Source organism: Vicugna pacos, chromosome 16 (genome assembly GCF_048564905.1).
Source record: "Vicugna pacos chromosome 16, VicPac4, whole genome shotgun sequence".
Lineage (NCBI taxonomy): Eukaryota > Metazoa > Chordata > Mammalia > Artiodactyla > Camelidae > Vicugna > Vicugna pacos.
Window position 1 is genome coordinate 33,282,359 of NC_133002.1, and position 14,702 is coordinate 33,297,060.

Genomic DNA, 14,702 nt, shown 5'->3' on the forward strand with positions numbered 1-14,702 from the left:
GAATGATTGGTCACCCTATTGATAAAGAATTGCTCTTATCTTAGTCCTTTCGAGCTGCTAGAACAGAATACCATGGACTGGGTGGCTTATAAACAACACACATGTATTCCTCTCATTTCTGGAGACTGGGAAGTCCAAGACCAAAGCACCATTGTGGTGAGGGCCCGCTGCCTGGTTGATAGCCTGCATCCTTGCATGATGGAAGGGGCTAGGGAGCTCTGTGGAGTCCCTTTTGTAAGAGCGTTCATCCCATTAATAAGAGCTCCACCCTCGTGAACCAAGCACCTCCCAAAGAACCTCCTAAAACCATCACCTTTGGGGACTAGGGTTTCAACATGACTTTTTCAGACAAGTAGAGAGAAACTAAACCATTTTCCTAAATAAAGAAACAATTGCATGAGTTTAGGCTCAAGGCAATATAGAACAATCTCTCTCCCATATCTAATTAAGCCCCTAAATCTTTCGAAATCCCCATTACAAAACTGATTAATGCTAATGCTTGTAGATTCAGGCGAGTTGCCAACCAAAGAAGCTTTCATTTGTATTTGGTTTGGACCAACACACACCCAATCCACATAAAGGAGATGGTAATAAATTCTATTGTTTCCATTACAGAACCACTGTGAGAAAATAGCAGTTATTCCATTACCCAAAACCCAATTAAGGAAATAGTTGGCTAATCCAGAGAGGTATCAAGTATTATTTTGGAATATTTATGTCGACATATTTTCCAAGAGTACCATAATAACACAGCTGAGTGAATAAATCCATTTAATATTTTTCAATCCAGTCAAATGCATGCCTTTACTAAATGCTCATTTTTCCATTAATGTTTTCATGTATCTACCCTGTTAATGATGTGTGAAATTGGAAACTAAACTTCAGAAAAATTCATTATTAAGGAATTTAGCAATTGTTATGTTGGGGGGAAAGATCACGAAGCTGAAAGGGGAGCAAGGACTCAAATTATGGTGGGAAAAGGTGGGTAAAAGAAAGGGAACTGAGAAAGATATTGTAGCACAAGGGTTCTCAAACTCAGCCACACCTCAGGATCATCTGGGGAGATTAAAAACTTCTAATGTCCAGGCCACATTTTATATTAATTCAATCAAGTTTTTTGAAGGTTGGAACTCAAGCATCCGTATATTTAAAAGATTTCCAAATAATTACAATGTACAACCAAGTTTGAGAACTTACTGCTTTAGAAGCTTCAGGTGAGTTCTTTGTATTTGTATGTTCCCCATATTACTAATTTTTAATACTCCCATAAGAATAGATGACAGCTAATGGAAAAATAAGAGCCTCCTCATGTCACTCCCAAATGCTTGTGAACAGACTTTCATTTTATATAACTGTAGAGAACTTTGTCCAGGAAGGACAGCTGAATAAAAACTTAAAAGTACGACAAATACGAAAAAGTATTTCACAAAATTTTGCAGACTTACTGCTACCTATGTTTAGCAAACTATCTTTCAGATGCTGAATCAAATCTCTTCCTACAGGAGCGTTAGGCTCCAGTAATGAGCTTCCATGATGAAAATTTGCCATGTTGTTTTAGCCTCTTCATTTCTTTTACCTCTCAGATTTTTTTTCACAACAAAGTAAAATATTAACATACGCAGATAAGAGGCTCCTGGGGAAAACATCTCTAAGCCAAGTGACTAAAAGCTTTAATATCAAGAACACCTAAGTACATTTTTCCTTAAAGAAATATCAGATTGTTTTAGTATTTCCCAAATGCACACTTTATATTTCTCTAATAGTTAATTAGGCATCATGCATAAGTTTAAATTAAAAAACTGAAGAATCAAAAAATGAAAAGAAAACACAGCAATCAACTGACTGAATCCACTTGCTTAAGAGATGAGTCAGGTAAAATCTAGAAAGATTAGCCAGTCCCTCCTGGTACTCAGATCTTACTCCCACTGACACATAGCACCTGACATACGGAAACATCAGAATTGAAGAAACTATCACATAATTTTTTAAAACTCATAACAAGTTAAAGATAACAAGTCTAAATGCAGGAACTATTGAAAAGTCAAAATAATTAAGGTATGAGCTCTTAAGCTGGAATCAATTTGTAGAAATGCCAATAACTGCAAGGAAAAAGCCAGCCTAAGATAGGCACTAGGGGTTGGATATTGTTGTTTTCTTTGCAGATGGTCTTAAATCAATTATTTAACACAGACTATATGTAGCATGGAGATTTACATGTGTTACATTGTGTCAAATAATACACTATACCATTTCTTTGGGGAGAAAAATAACAATTCCAAAAATATCTTTTGTGGACATTAAGAAATACTGCACCATAGTTACATATAGACCTATTTAACCTTTCACAATAGAAAATAAATACTAAATAATGACATTATTTTCTGAGTAGGCAGTGGATATTGGTGGCTCCAATGAATCCATACCCCACAGGACTTAGCCTTTCTGTAGTTTCTCCCACATTTATTTTGGCCTTGGCCGTTGGAACACCAGCAAGCTCAACAAAGCAGAGGTTTAACAAATGCTTACACATCAGAGCTTATCCTCTTAGAATGCTCTCTCTAGAAAGCCAGCTACCATGTAGGAAGTCCATTTACCCTGAGACTACCATGGTGTGAAGAAGTCTAAGCTAGCCTCATAGGCAGGCCACAGGAAGGGAAACTGAGGAACCCAACCAACAGCCGTAACTGAGCTCCAGACATATGATTCAGGTCAAGCCATTCCAGCTGGTCCCCAGTCACTCAAGCCAACCCAGCTGAGGCCACAGACATCACAGAGCAGAGACAAGCCATCCCAGCATTCTAAATCTGAAATTCTGACCCACAGAATTCTGAACAAATAAAATGGCTGTTGTTTTAAGCTAGTAAGTGTTGGGGTAGTTATTCATGCAGAAATGGATAAGCAAAACAGAGTATTAGAGTATTTATAAAACAGAAGAGTCTATTGCTCAGTGGCAGTAGCTGATTTAAGGCTAGTCCATTAGCATCCCACCAAACTTTCCATCAGACTTTTAGTCTCTTTAACACTGAATTGGGTCTCTACAGAAGTCCTGGGCCAATAACCACAGATGAAACACCAAAGCTTCCAAGAGAAAAGCCAGGGTCTTCCCTCTTCACAGATGGCAGAGCATAAAGCCATTGCTCATGTATGTTCACAGCTCCCCTCTCTGCCTCTTCACAAATGGGGACCAAACAGTGTAAATCCGATCGGGAAAGGAGGCACCCCTTGCTCTTCACTAAAGCACGCTGGGATGGCCAGGTAAATTCTTCTCCTTCTGATCTTTGAGTTTCGATTCCTTTTGACTTGCTTAAGTTCCTCATTCCAGGGACATTAACAACTTCTCTGTAAATACTTAGGCTTACAGTAAGTATCACACAGATCAAGAGTTTCACTGAAAGGTGATCTGTTTTCAAGGTAGGTAAGAAATGCTCTCCTTCACCAAGAAACAATAAGGCCTTTACAGATTAAGATGATCATAATTATCAGGTAGCTCTTATAATGTTATAATGTTTACATTTTTAAGTCATTAAGATCCTTGAATATTGTCCATTCATTCCAGGCATGTTTCTTCACAATCCTGTATTTTAAATGCTATACTCTTATAAGGCCTTTAATCAATAAATATTTCTAAGATTTATATATATATATACATATATACACACACATCAAAGTGTGTTGTTGGTTATCATAACAATTTTTGCTCCTCCGACTTATTACATGCCTGAAGTCATTCTCTATGTGTGAGTCATTCCTCATAGCATTTATTTTATTATGCCATCTACATGCCACCATCTTTCTAAAGAGGATTAGAGGGTTTCTAAAATACATTTGCAGTGAGGTCATGCAAAAATGAAAAGAAGACAGTGCTTCTGACATACTTCAGGACCTGATGATCTAATCATGCTTAAGAGTTTTACCAAAGAATTCTGTGTGTGTGTGTGTGTGAGTCATACCAGTACATAGACTGTCCTATTCATCAAAACTTCTCTTTGAAATTTAAATCAGAAGCCATCCAATAAAATTATGAGTCATCTAATAAAAACTACTAGCCAATTTATGCTAATTTCTAAAGTATGCATACACAACATAACACATGTGTGTGACATACATACACACATATACTAAAAAATATTTAAACAATAACAACTATTCTTGACCAAGCTTTGCATTCTTGATCTCATTTAACATTCATCACAACCCTGGAAGGTATTACTATCCTCACTGTAGAGCTGAGGAAACTGGGGCTCAAACAGAATGAATGAATTAACCTGTGATCATATTGCTAAAAATGGTACCAGAATTTGTACCCAATGTACTTACTCTTTCTACTGTGTCACACAAAGTCAAAATGGTTGCTAAAAAGTTATGTAAAACCTAAACACAGGTTTTGATGAACTCTTGCTGAAAGTTTTTACCTAAGATGAGAGTCCAGGGATGAGAAATCTGAATGTGCATGGTACTAAAATAATACACAGGAGTCAGAAATATACACCCAGAACTATAGAGGGATAGACTTTTATGACCAGGGGTTACCTTCCTATTACCCAAACCTCAAAACATTCAATCCTCTGTGCACAGAGGTGTTCTCTTAACTTACAACTACCTTGGCCTAAAATTCTGCCAGTCAACATCAGGGAAGAGCTTCTTAGCAAGTTTCAAAACCAGAGGACCTTACTCCTTAGTCTGTCCAGTTAGATGTTAACACTCACTCCTGGTTTCCATTAAAATTATCTCTCCCCACACACTCAAAGAACAAGAAGAGAAGAAGGTAGTGATGAACGACCCATAGTTAGACAAAGCATGTTCAAGAGTCATCAGCTGGAAACTTTTATCCAGAGTCTCATCACAAAAACATATAGTGAAGATTTCCATTTATCAATCCCAATACTTTAGGAAGCAGTAGTTTGGGGTCAACATCTAATCTGAAGTTTTATTTACACATTAGTGTGTCTCAAACCTTAATGTACATACTTATAACATGGAGATCTTGTTACAAATGGAGATTCTGGGTTTCTAGTAGGTCTGGGTTGGGGACCTAAGATTCTGTATTTCTAACAAGCTCCCAGATTATGCTGAGGCTGCTGATTTATGGACCACACCTTGAGCAGCAAGATTATAGATATGTTCAATCCATCACACATCTGATACATCCCCGAGACCAGAAGTCTCATCTATAAGCTGTCCCAATAGATGTAACGTAAATTGAACTGGATGAAAAACACACCAGGAAAGTGGCATCATTAGAATCCCATTAGCACCGTCTTTCTCAAAGAGAGTGAAGCTCGCAAGAAGACGAAGTAAGGCCTTGAAAGAAGGTGTTTCTTGGTTCTGGTCAAGGGTGGAAAACAGAACGAAGTCTGGAAACTAAGGCTATCAATCACCTTGTCCCAAATTATTCCCGGGCTCAATACATTACAGAAGACATGAAAAGTTCGCCACTTATCAGACTCATTGGAGAGGACGCAAAACACCTTGTCCAACGCTGTCTATTGCATTGGCTAACTCAGCACTAAAAAGTATGCCACTCTTTACATATGAGTATCCACTTATAAAATGCTTCCTAAATTCTCTTCAAGGACCATTTCTTTATTCAAAGCACTAGACAATGGCTGAAGTTTTAGGAAAAACAGCAATAACTCGGTAACATGACATCCTGTTCCCCACTAACCTAACCCAGCTTGGACTGGAGGTCTCACTGCTGTTACTGATGTGATTAGCCCTGTTTTCAAGAAATTCACATATGAGTTGGAGTGAAGAAACAATCAAGAAATATTTATGAAACTCCTAACATGTGTCTACCATAGAGCCGGTCACTGTTAGGAAAACAAAACAAGGAAGTTCATGAAGTCAGAACTTCAGAGAAGGAAATTAAAATGCACAAAACAGTCCCTTTGCCCAACTGCCAGACCTGGCGCCCCTAATCATGGAAGGTAGTCATGATAATTATTACCTTTGCTGGTGTCATGATAAGGAAACTGATTTGAGCTGAGAGACAAAAAGAAAGCTTGTCTCTTCAGTAAAGCTCTTTCTACCCTCTTGAAGTTTTCCCCCACACTCAACAAAAGCTTCATCGAGCTCTCCTTGGCCCTTCCGGCCAGTTCCACCAAATCAAGTCCTGTGAATGGACTTACACCCTTAGCAACCACCCAGGCATCTCCACACGGCCTTCCCCCGGGAGGCCCCAGCCTGTTTTTCCAGAGGGCAGCCGTCATTACCTGAATGGCAGGTTTGTGGTGCAAGCTGCCTTAATGTGAGGCTTTGGAGACATCACGCCTGGGTTGTCATTAGTGTTCTCGGAAAATAATAATCAACTGGCAGACCAAAAAAAGGGCCTTCCAAGAAAATATTAATCTAAGTGTTTGGGGAAGCCATGGAAAATCCAAGATTATTTATCTTTTAGTTATTCAAAGAAAGATCTAACACACACACAAGGATAATAGTTTCTCAAGAGTTTACAGACGACACTGGCTACAGGGCTAAGAGTTAAGAGAGGTGATGCACCTGCGGACAGGCAGCTCTGGGGAAGGAGCGAGCGTCTTTAATGGTTCCTTCATGCACAGGGGGCCGGGCCACTGGAAAGAGACCTTATTGTGGGGACACGGCGATTCCATTTCTCACTCTGTCCATTCTCCTTCCCTCTACAATGTTAGGTGGTTGAAAGGTTCTGGAAAAGGCCTCTCTACAGGAGACAAGGCATCATCTGTCTTCCTCCTCTGCCCCTACCTCTCAGGTAAGCGCACCTAAGGCCAGTACAGCCCAAAGGAGGAGATGACAGCCCTCAAGTCTTCTCTCTTCCACCCCAGCCACACTGCCGCTGGGCCAACCAGAGGTCAGAGTGACCAGGACAGGCTCTGTGTCAGACTGCACTGGGGCTGCCTTCGAACAGGAGATGTCCAGAGTCAGTTCCCTCATTCCGCATCACAGAAAGTAGAAGGAAGAAACATCCCCCCTCCCCAGTGACAAGCACTGGGCTGCTGACAATTTTCCAGCAGGCACAGGGTTAAGAGCACAGCCTTCAGAAAGGCCCCTGCGGAGCCGTCAGGCAGCTGGCAGGAGGCCGGGAGCCTGCACCTATGCAAGCCTGAGACCCATCCAGGGGTCCAGACTGGGAGGCTGGCGAGAGGAACCCATAGACGCTGGAAGTGGGGGAACAATGAAGAGAAGAGTCCGGGGCAGGGAGTTCAAGGCTTTGATACACAAATACGTTCTTCCAGGATCTTCCCAGTAGTGCCTGGTATCAGCTCTGCCTCACCCCGCCCCACCAGGAGAGTGCAAGGGGGAGAATTCAGCGCCTACTCCATAGCCCTTTAGAAGGAAAACCTATGTGGTCTGTGCTACGCTTAAAGGATCCAAATGATGTCTGGAAGGCTCCCTGTGCTTGTTTGGGTCCCACAGGAGGTGGGGCTTGGGGCTCACAGATATTTGCTTCCTGCACTCCCCCCCCCACTTTGTTTTGGTGCCTCCAAGTAACCGCTGACATTTATACATTTATATAAAACTGTCTCAATGTAGAAGCACCTCCAGAGTTTCTCCTCTTGGCCACTTCTCATTTCATCTCCTCTGGATTCAGCCCCAGCTAAATGTGTCTTCAAGGGAAGGCAGAGGGACACGTAACCTTCTGTTATCAGAAGCGGAGAGAGGAAGGGAGACTAAAACTGTGGGCAGCAGTCGGCGTACCTTGGTTTCCCCCAAACCCACTCACACTTGGAAGAAACAGAATCCATTCACAGAACAAGCACAACAGTGGGTTTGAGGTCAGGCAGTAGGAAAAAACGTTCCAGTTCCTGCCCTGACAATTATCCCTTCTCTAAGTGCTGGCTCCTTTCACAAGACAACTTGTCAGAGACTATTTTCATATTGGCATCTATGTCTTGGAGGCATCCAAGTATCCTGTGTATCTTTGGACAGATCAAAAGGCAGAACGAAAAATGCTCTTGGATCCACTCCTAGAAAAATCTTAAACCAGATTTTCCTGGGATATTTCAGGCCAGTTGGTGCCTGTTATTTTATCCTGTGGCATCTTTCTTTTAAAATATGGATGAAATAACGTGATGGATGAAAGATGAAAACTTCACAATTCCAGCACTGGTTTCTAAACTGCTGTGTTATCTACTTAAAAACTTCCATGGACTTTTATCATCCTCTCTGCTCTTCAAGGGGTTGGGGAGTGTTTTGGGGGCCACTGCTTTGCTTACAAGGAAAACAGAAAGCCAGGCCTTTTCAAGAAGAGGGCAATGATGCTTATCAGGAATCAAAGGGGGACCAGGCTTTGATTCTAAATAGGAATGGAACAAGAGAGAATTCAGATTTGACTATTTTCTTATTAACTATAAAAGAATTTGCGTTTATAAAGAATATAAAATAACAGATATAAGGAACATATTAAGTGGCTTTTGAATACCTATAGATGTCTGCAGGTTGGTCAGCTTATATATAAAGTCTCTTTAGGACACAGCCACACCCACTTGCCTACACGTTGTCTGCTACTTTGGGCTACAGCTGCAGAGGTGGGTAGTTACAGCACAGTCTCTCTGGCCTACAAAGCTTAAAATATTTACCATCTAGCCTTTACAGAAAAAAAAAAAGTGTGTAAACCCCGTCCATAGGTATTTCAGCATGGGAAAATGGGTTGAAATTATAGCAGGAACAGTCTGGCCCATCTGTACCAACATCTCTGCCAGGGAACAGGGAACATCTATTCAAACTTTCCTACAGCTGAGAGGGCCTTTGACCCCTCTGCACACAATCAAACACGAACATGGCTAATCTGAAGAGCACCTGGATAATTCAGGGTTTGTGTGATAATTTAAAAGACAGAGAAGGATCTGCTTTTCCCGTTGGTAATTCACACTTACAGGCAAAATTAAAAATAAGATGAAGGATATACTTCGCTTTTCGAGATGACTGGCCAACTGTTGCTCACCGAGAAGTGATGCTGTTCTTGGCAGAATGCCAACTTGAACAGAGGAGGAAGGGTGGTTATGGTGACTCACCAACGGGTTTTCCCAGGAGCGTCTAAGGGTTGCACTGGCCCTGGTTAGATATGAATGGCAAGAGCGCCCCCTGCTGACCAGAGAGGCAATTTAGGCCTGAATTCAATATTTTTCCAGATCAGGGCTCTCAGGTTGGATTAGGATCCCCTAGAGGGAATAAAAGGACACCAGACCTTCACAACTCAAGACCAAGGCGTGGTAGCAACTTTAAATCTCAGTAGTTTGTACAACAGGCACGGTAGGAAAGAACGATCACCAAAATGGAATCACCAGGTTTTCACGTCTCTCCCACAAGCCTCCCTCCCCACTAAAAATAAAAATTAAACTGCAGCCTTCCGCCACAGCTCATTGAACACAAATTCCCTTAACAATGATCAAAGGACTCTTTTGATCCCTTAACAATGATCAAAGAACATTTAAAAATGTTTTTTCTTTTAAATTCAAGCATCCTAATAAAAAGCTTTAAGGAAGAGATCTTAAATCATGATCTCACCATCGCCTGCCCCTCTGTTTGCTAACAGGTGAAGTAAAACCCCTCTTGACTCTAACTGTGGGGCTGCAGCGGGGACTACACTATGGAGACCTGGGCTTTCAAGGGCTGTAGAGATGCAGACTAAGAGGACAGGGACTTCTGACTTGAAAGTGGGAGAATCGGGGAAGCAAAACGTTTAGAAAATCTGCATACTAAGCTAATTAACGTGTAGCCCTGTCCATAATGCATCTGAACTTTGTAATATAATCAATGTGAATCTGGATTTCATGACCTCAGTGGCCTAGATAGTAAGCATTCTTGTGGGCCCATTTTTCAGGAGTGTGGGCTACAAGAGTCACAAAAACCACAAGAGTAATAGGAAAACTCTGAAGTAAAATAAGGATGAAAGTAGAAGCCTAGGGCAGCAAATTCCATCACACAGCAGTCTCAGAACTTGGCAGGACCTTGAAGGCAAATTCCAAGTAGACTTATTTGAAGGGTCAAGTCAGGACAAAGGATGGATGCCCATATCCTGAGCTGGCCCAATACTTTGATACATCCTTTAAAATGTCCAGAATGATTTAAGGAAAAGATCCCTAGGTTAAAAACACAAAGAACCATGGCTTCTGAAGTCTTGGATTTAAAGACACTGTGGCCAAACGCCACCCTCCAGGACAGGAACACTGAATACAGTAAAAGCCTGAACTGTATTCCTAGCCTGTAACATCAAGCCCCCAGGAGATTCCAAGATGCAGCTTAAGGATGGGAACCACTGGGTCAAAGGGTTTCTCTTGAGTGTAATGATGATTCAGTTTAAGCGTGGGGATTTTTAAGTAACAAAAAGAAAAAAGAAAGTCCTACAGCTACACAATATAGTCATTATAAGAGCAAAGCAGAAAGTCAATCATCCAGCAGAGGGAGCAAGAGGTAAATAAATATAATACTTGTAAAGTCATAAAATGGAATCTTAAGATTTTCGAGACAGAATGATTCATTTCATGTTCAGTGATATTAGTTCCTAAAGGATAAAGAAACTTGGTCACAGTAACACAGAAATTAAAATCCTATGTCTCTCGATTCCAGGGTCTGTGTTCTTTCCCAGGAAGAAGCTGACATGACATGATCCTTTTATGTTAATTTATCTACAGAAACATGTGATCAATCCCTTAACGAGAGGGAGGAATATAGTAAAATGCATTTTAATGATAGCAGACACCATAAAAAACAGGAAGGATTTTTAAGAAAAACACAAAGAAATTTTTCCCTCTTTAAAACAGATAAATTGGACCGCTCATACTCACTTATTTATTCGCTTATTCACTTATTAACCATCAACTGTGTACTTACTCTATGAGGTTAGACACTGTATCCAGACCTCACCTAAGATCCCTTCATAGCCATGTTGAAGTTTGGGATATTTTAGCCCCTTGTTCAGATAGCTCACTTTGTGGGATACAATACTGAGTGTTACTGTGCTGTGTGTCCTTACGTGGCTGTCTGTGTCACACATTTGTGGCTGTAAGTGTACTTACAGCAGGTGAGAAGGACAGAGTATGTCCGGATGAGCCTTCCAGAGTCACTGCCCTATGTACGCTTACTCATTCAACACACATTGGTTGGCAAAGTCCAGCCCTCAAACTTCAAGGTTCAGAAATGTTGTCTTACCAGTCTGCTCAAGGTTGATCAGGAATGGAATCACACAAACCCATCCACAAATGACCCCTATTCCTTTACAACGGAAGTGGTGTTGGTGTTGCTGCTTTATCACCATCCTGTTCCCCTTTGTCTCATGATCACCGTGCCGACAAACTAAATTAGATACCAGAAAACTGTTCATTGACTGTTGAATAGAGGCAAAAGCTGTCAGTCGGCTTGAGAGACAGTTTTCTAAGGAATGTGAAAGCTTGCTTCAGTACCAAGTGACAACCTGTTGTGCTGAGCATACAGCTCTGCCGGGGGACATCTGCGGCACAGTACTCTGTTGTCTGTTCCAGTCCGCACCTATTTCCCATTTTTGCCAGGTCCTCCCCGTCCATCTACCCGCAAGCCCTAAGCTAGCCTCTCGGCCTAGACTGTAAATCCTCGAAGGGAGAACAGGCTTTCTCTTTGTTAAACCTGAATGACACTAGATTCTAACAATTTCTAGAATCAGAGGAGTGGTTTGGAAGGATGGATGGACAAGTGGCAGGGGGTGGGAGGTAGTAACGCATGAATGAAAAAAAAAACCCAATTGCCCAGACTCTGCTTGGGTTACTAGAGTCCTAAGCTTCTGATTCCATTTGGGAGATGTTAGGGGTCTCGCTCTGAATCATTTTTAGTTTCTCCTTTAGTTTTTATTTTAATTTCTTTGCATTCAAAACCGTGTTACCATTGACACTGCTTTCCCCTCTCAAGTGATGACTATAAAACAACACATACATTTGATAAAGTGTTATATTGTCTATTCTGTTAAAATCAGTTTTTATAAAGTGTGCCCAATAAATCTGTTTTAGAGGTATAGAGGCTCACTCTACAAAGTGCAATGGCCTCCCACGCCACACCAAGTAAAAGCCACAGTCCTTGCCGTCTGCTCACTACCGCCATTTTCTTCTGACTTCCCTTCCTGCCTCTCTCCCTTCCACCCTTCAGCACCAGTTCTGGGCCGCCCGCTGCTCCACCCACACTCCCACCTCCAGATCTTTGCACCTGGGAGGTCCTCGCCCCAGGCTGATACTCTTCCCTCCCCCACAACTTCCGCTTTTCATGCAAACAGCACCCTCAGCAAGGCCAGTCCTAACTGCTGTATCTACAAGGGCACCCTCCCAGGCGCCAACTGCCACCCCCGGCCCCTTCATTTATCTCCATTGCCTGGATCATCCTCTGGCCTGCTCTCTCCACTGCTGGACCCCTCCTCCGAATTTGGATTCCATGAGAGCGGAAATTTTAGTGTGTGTGTGTGTGTGTGTGTTTACTACTGTATCCCCAGTGCCTACAAAGGGCCTGACACACTTATTAAAGTATTTATAAATATTGTGAGTGAATGAATGAATGAATGAATGAATGAAACATCAAATATTCTACCAGGCTCATACTAAGCAATAGTGATCCTTGGTCTCCCCACTCCTGAATCTTCCTCTCCAAAATCTTTCTAAAGAACATGCTTACATTGCTCTTCCTTGATTACTCAATTTAAGACATTAAAGGCTTAATCTCCTGTCGTGGAAGATGATATAGGATTCCGAGGCCACGCCACAGCCCCATTTCCACTTCTCCACACTTCTACTATAATTATATCACATTATCTTATAATTTACTTATATCCATCTTGTCTGTTACAATCTTTTCCAGGTTCAATTCTAGCTAGAATGAAGCTCCATAAACAGAAATTTGTGTCCGTCTTCCCCATGGCCTGGGACACTGCCACATGCATAGTAGGCACTGATAAATATTTGTGGAATAAGAGTTAATTCTCAGATAGTATGTCACTCGTCCACAAGTCATTCATCACTGCATTCTCAGGATGCACTGGCCATCTCCCATGTCCCTTCTGGTTGCCTGGCTGATTGAGCGCTGCACTGGCATGTGACCACCTCCAGGGAATATCCAGTGACTTCCCTTTATCAATTTTCACTTGGGAATCCCTCCTCTATATTCCTAAACTTTTCATTAACACTTGCACTGATTTGTAATTACTGCTTTATTAATCAGGCCTCATGGAGTGACCCGAGCACCTCCAAGCCTCTATCACAGCATCAGACCTGCTTGTAACAGAGTCTCAAGAAGTTCTGAATGGACACACAGCCCTGCTTGCCACTTTGAGTCAAGAAACACCTTCTTCCCGTCCCAGGAGAGCCTTTATGACCAGAGGCTCTCACTATTTACAGAAAAAAAGTAAGGATCAAAGGCATTTCCTCTCACTCTTCACTCCCCTGAGCTGACTAATCCCCAGTCATTTCATTCACTTTATTTTTCCAACCATTTTGTTTCTTTCTATCCCCTTCCCTTGTTCAAATCTCCCTCAAAAATAAATTTCTACTAACTGAGTTAAATCTGTCAGAACATCACAGTTTCGTTCAAAGTTAGAACTGTTGCCTTATGATTCAACATTGGGCTCCGCTTGACAAAATAAAGCATTCAGAACTAAAATGTACAACCAGTAGTCATCTTTCCTACTTCTGTTCCCTTCTAACAGTGGTTCTCAAAGAATCGCCTCAAGGATTTAGGACACACATTGTTGGGCTCCCACCCACAGGGTCTCCGATTCCGAGAATCAGTGGGGCCTGAGAATTTGTATTTGTGCCAAGCTCCCAGGTGATGCTGACGCTGCCCATATGGGGACCACCCTGCTTCCCCATCAGTCTCCAGGAGGGCTCAGGCATTAAGTTCGTGCACCTGTGAATGGTTAGCTATTCCCGCCCCGCGCACCAACCGAGCCAACCAGCTGTTGAATACACGAGCACATGCCTTCTCAACCTTTAATATGCACACAAATCCCCTGAGGATCTTTAGAAATGGCAGATTCTTATTCAGTGGGCCCGCCGTGCAGCTCTAACCGGCTCCCAGGCGAAGCCGAAGTTGCTGGTGCATCACAAACTGCACCAAGGGGGCTGGTAGAAAATTCAGTGCCTCAGGTCTCCAAACTTTGAGTTGGTTCCAAGCATTTGATTTCGGGTCTGAGCACTATAACTACCAATATATGTTCATATTTTGTTAAAATTTTTGACAAAATGGAAGTTAACATTTAACTTATACCCACATAAAACTGTCAACATGACTGGGCCCAGCTGACTCACTGGCGCTGCCAGGTGTACCTGAGCTCTGTGCAAACAGCGGTGATTACAGTAAACCTGGTGGAGATGGCCGGGAGGGTGGGGCTGCTTATATACGTTGATTTAGAAACTTCCTCTTTGTCCCACGGTGAATGGTGTTTTGTTACATATTTACAGCATTTAGCCTCCCTTGACATCCGGCTTTAGAACACCATTACCTCAAGCATTATTGAGCCCAGCTGCCCCGGAGGCCTGGGTTATCTCTTTTTTATGTATTCGATTATAAAGAGATGGTGGGGAGGGGGAAGTGAAAGAGAACATCAGCTCCTCCCAAAACCTACCTCATCCACTCCAAAAACCTACCTCATCCACTTACTTTCTCACAGCTTCAGGTGTAGTGAGTACAGGACCAGGGAGAGGTAGGACCAGCTGCATCATTTGCAGGGCCCAGTACAAAATGAAAATGAGGGACCCTCGTTCAAAATTATTAAG

At 42.1% G+C, this 14,702-nt stretch overlaps 2 long non-coding RNA genes across 27 annotated transcripts in view; one reads left to right on the forward strand and one right to left on the reverse strand.

Annotated features, from left to right (window-relative positions):
* The window catches only part of LOC107034533 (uncharacterized), a 125,521-nt gene that overhangs the window by 48,208 nt on the left and 62,611 nt on the right, over positions 1–14,702 (reverse strand). The gene's annotated exons all lie outside the window — the stretch shown is intronic.
* Positions 1,218–13,484, forward strand: LOC140686083 (uncharacterized). The gene is made up of 3 exons (XR_012059578.1): positions 1,218–3,255; positions 6,648–6,727; positions 13,150–13,484. It is a non-coding gene; the product is annotated as an uncharacterized lncRNA (long non-coding RNA).